Genomic DNA, 4,523 nt, shown 5'->3' with positions numbered 1-4,523 from the left:
TATCTTGTGAAGTGAGTTCTTAAGTTTGTGGTATGGTAATTAATTAGCTAAGTTGGTTCGCCAACAAGGTAATTAGGCAATTATATGCTCTAAATCACATGCTTGGAACACATCTTTTTGAGACTAACCAATTAACAAGATCCTAATAAGAAAAAAGGAAAGAACAATAAGAGTATAAAAAGGAAAGAAAAGTTATAAGAAATGAGGCTAGGTACCAAGGGTTTGAATATTGAGGCATGTGTCTGTGGTGTTCCTGTGCAAGGGATATGCTTGGATGAATAAGCTCTCAGGGGTGCCTTATCACTTGGTAACTTGGGTTAACTAACCCGGGATTATCAGCTAAAAGTCCACTATCAAGAGCAACCCTTGCTACGGAGCACTTAGTAACCCAAAGAGGTGCTGGACACCAAGGTCTCAAGAAAGAAAAAATAAACAAACCATGTGCTTGTGGTGTGCATGTCAGGGGGAAAGAGACTTGAGGGAGTAAGTCCTTAGGGGTGTCTTAACACCTGGCACCTTGAACCAACTGGTTCGGGAGTGTTGGCCGAAAGCTTATCTTAAATAGTCGCCCTCTTACAGAGCACTTAGCCTAAAAAGAATGCAATAAACCTTGGAAAAGAGGGGAGGATCAATAAATAAGAAGTCTCAAGGGATGCAATCAGGCAAGAGTTCAAGGGCATGATAAGGACCTAAACACCAGTGAAGGAAGGAACCTAAGTTGCTATGTATGAAACCCCACAAACCAGTTGGTTCAAGAGTTCAAGAGCCACGTTAATCCAATTAACATGAACTCTAACGTGAGGGGAGGAAGCAATTGCCAACGTTAGTGACACTCACCTTTGTCACTAACGTTGGACTAAGCCAAGAGTGCCCACGTTAGTAGTCACGTTAAGACCACTAACGTGAAGAGTAACGTAGAACTAAGCATGATGGCCCAATGTTAGTGACACTCACCTTTGTCATTAACGTTGGAGATGGCAATCACCACCACGTTAGTGGTCACGTTAATCCAATTAACGTGAACTCTAATGTGGGAAGGAGGGGTGTTTGGAGCGTTAGTGACAAAGGTAAGTATCACTAACGCTCTCGAAGCTTAGACATGACCACGTTAAGGGTCACGTTAGTTACACTAACGTGAACTCTAACATGGGGACAAGACCCAAGAGCAAACGTTATTGAAAAAGGTGAACGCCAATAATGTTTGCGAAGGACCAAGAGGCAACGTTAGTGGTCACGTTAGTGCCACTAACGTTGAAGTTAACGTGGATCATTAGTGGGTTGGAATGTTAGTGGAAAAGGTGATCGTTACTAACGTTCTCAAACCCACATTTTCACTTAACGTTAACACCACTACGTCCTAACTAACGCCCATGCCTAACTCACATTTTTCTGCAAGCAAAGCTAAGGCCATTAAAGATTGTAACTACTTCAACTTAAGATCAAAGGCCCATATCCAAGACATGAAGAACTAACCAGAAGATCAAGAAGAGTAGTATATATAGGAGTAGTTTTGAAATAGAAAGGAGCTTGGCAATTTGGAGAACTACACCTTGTATATTTACTTTTCTGCACTTTTAGTCACTCGAGAATGTATTCTTCTTCATCATTTTCCATTTCCAGAGCTATGAACAACTAAACCCCCTTTTCATTGGGTTGGGGAGCTCTGTTGTAATTTGATGGATCAATTATAGTTTTCATTATTCTTCCTCTTTCTTTTCTCTTGATTTACTAGAAAGCTTTCGATCTTAATTCAATTGGTTAGTTGTCTTGGAAAATAAACTTTCCATAATTGGATCTCCTCTGAGCCTTGGAAAAAGGATGAGGAGATCATGCTAGAAATACTTTCTCATATTGGACCAAATTGGGGTTTGGACGGATATAGTGACATGTAATCCTCCCAACACTTTGATTTGGAAATACATGTGGTATAATCAGTGACCATACTTCATCTCTTCCCATGAGCAATTAAATCAAGGAATTGGGCAATTGTTCAAGCTTAGAGAGATTGGGTTGCCAAGGAATTGGGATCCAATCACCTAAGATTGCCAAGGAGATCAATGAATGCATTGATTGAGGAAGAGATGAGAATGAATTTGATCCGGAGAATGCAACATCTCCTAAGCCAAATGAATCCCCCATTTCTAATCTTACCCATTCTCTTTACTTTCTGCCATTTATCTTCATGTTCATTTCCCCAAATCCCCATTTAAGATTCTGCAATTTACTTTCTGCACTTTATTTTCCCGCTATTTAATTTTCTGCAATTCTCAACTCAATTTCTGTTTAGCTCAACTAGCACATCTTTCAAACTAAAGTTTCTTGACCAATCAATCCCTGTGGGATTCGACCTCACTCTATTGTGAGTTTTTACTTGACGACAATTCGGTGTACTTGCCGAAGGAAAATTTGTTGAGAGACAAGTTTTCGTGCATCAAGTTTATGAAATTTCTAAGTTTGGTGTCTTGCATATCTTTCTTTTCTTAAAAATTTTCAAAAATATGTTCTTGATGCTCATCATGATTTTCAAAGTGTTCTTGGTGTTCATCTTGACATTCAAAGTGTTCTTGCGTGCATCATCTATTTTATTCTAATTTTCTCATGATTAGTTTTATTTTGTTGTTTTTCTTTCTCCTCATTAAAAATTCAAAAAAATTTTCAAAATTATGTCTTTTCAAGTCAATAATATAGAGAATTGAAGATTCAGAACATACACCAGAGGAATCACAGAGAAAAAGCTGCGCGTTCAAAATGCCCAGTGAAGAAGGAATTCTGGCGTTTAAACCCCAGCCAGGGTACCCTGGCTGGGCGTTTAACGCCCACTTGGCTACCTCCTTGGGCATTTAATGCCAGGATGACACCAAGGAAGAAGTTTTGTTTTCAATTCAAATGTTTTTCAATTTTTCAAGTTTTAAAACTAAATTTTCAAAATCATATCTTTTTCATATCCTCTCATATCAATCATATCTTTTTCAAAATCAAATCCTTTTCATTTTTCTTTTAATATTTTTGAAAAACCTTGCTAACAATTAATGTTGTGATTCAAAAAATTTCAAGTTTGTTACTTTCTTGTTAAGAAAGGTTCAATATTTGAATTTTAGAATCATATCTTTTAATTTCTTATTAGTCAAGTCATCAATTTTAAAAATCAAATCTTTTTCAACCATATCTTTCCAATCATATCTTTTTAAAAATCAAATTTTTTCAATTATATCTGTTTTAATTTGATTTCAAACTTTTTTTATTTTTCTAACTTCTTATCTTTTCAAAATTATTTCCAAATCTTTTTCAACTAATCACTATTTCTTATCTTTTTCAAAACCACCTAACCACTTTTTCAAAAATCTTTCTAATTAACCAATTATTTTAATTTTAAAATTTTCAAAAATTCCCTCTCTCATCTCCTTCTATTTAATCACTAACACTCCTCCTCTCTTAATAATTCGAACACTCTCCCCTCTTTATATGTTCGAATTCTTCTTTATCTACCTCATCCTTCTATTCTTCTTTTCCTCTGACACATCAAGGAATCTCTATACTGTGACATAGAGGATTCCATACTTTCTTTGTTTTCTTCTCTTTCATATGAGTAGGAACAAAGATAAAGGCATTCTTGTTGAAGCTGATCCTGAAACTGAAAGGACTCTGAAGAGGAAGTTAGGAGAAGCTAAAGCACAACTCTCTTGAGAGGACCTAACAGAAATTTTTGAAAAAGAAGAAGACATGGCAGCCGAAAATAATAATAATGCCAACAATGCAAGGAAGGTGCTTGGTGACTTTACTGCACCTACTCCTGACTTCTATGGGAGAAGCATCTCTATCCTTGCCATTGGAGCAAACAACTTTGAGCTTAAGCCTCAATTAGTTTCTCTGATGCAACAGAATTGCAAGTTTCATAGACTTCCATTGGAAGATACTCATCAGTTCTTGGCAGAATTTTTGCAAATCTGTGATACTGTTAAGACCAATGGAGTTGATCCCGAAGTCTACAGACATATGCTTTTCCCTTTTGCTGTAAGAGACAGAGCTAGTATATGGTTGAACTTACAACCTAGAGACAGCCTGAAATCTTGGAAAAAGCTAGTCAATGCCTTCTTAGCTAAATTCTTTCCACCTCAAAAGATGACTAAGCTTAGAGTGGAAGTTCAAACCTTCAAATAGAAGGAAGGTGAATCCCTCTATGAAGCTTGGGAAAGATACAAGCAATTCATCAAAAGGTGTCCCTCTAACATGCTTTCAGAATGGAGTATCATAGGTATCTTCTATGATGGTCTGTCTGAGTTATCCAAGATGTCATTGGACCATTCTGCAGGCAGATCTATTCATCTAAAGAAATCGCCTGCAGAAGCCTAGGAACTCATTGAAATGGTTGCAAATAACCAGTTCATGTACACTTCTGAAAGAAATCCTGTGAGCAATGAGACAACTAAGAAGAAATGAGTTATTAAGATTGATACTCTGAATACCATACTGGCTCAGAACAAAATATTGACTCAGCAAGTCAATATAATTTCTCAGAATCTGAC

The 4,523-nt window shown here is 36.8% G+C and overlaps 1 non-coding gene across 1 annotated transcript; it reads right to left on the bottom strand.

Annotated features, from left to right (window-relative positions):
- Positions 1–4,125: 4,125 nt before the first annotated feature.
- On the bottom strand, positions 4,126–4,233 carry LOC112699885 (small nucleolar RNA R71). Its single transcript, XR_003152818.1, has one exon. It is a non-coding gene; the product is annotated as a small nucleolar RNA R71 (small nucleolar RNA).
- Positions 4,234–4,523: the final 290 nt, after the last annotated feature.

Source organism: Arachis hypogaea, chromosome 6 (assembly GCF_003086295.3).
Source record: "Arachis hypogaea cultivar Tifrunner chromosome 6, arahy.Tifrunner.gnm2.J5K5, whole genome shotgun sequence".
Lineage (NCBI taxonomy): Eukaryota > Viridiplantae > Streptophyta > Magnoliopsida > Fabales > Fabaceae > Arachis > Arachis hypogaea.
Note: the sequence above shows the minus strand (reverse complement) of the source record. Positions and strands in the feature narration are given on the sequence as shown.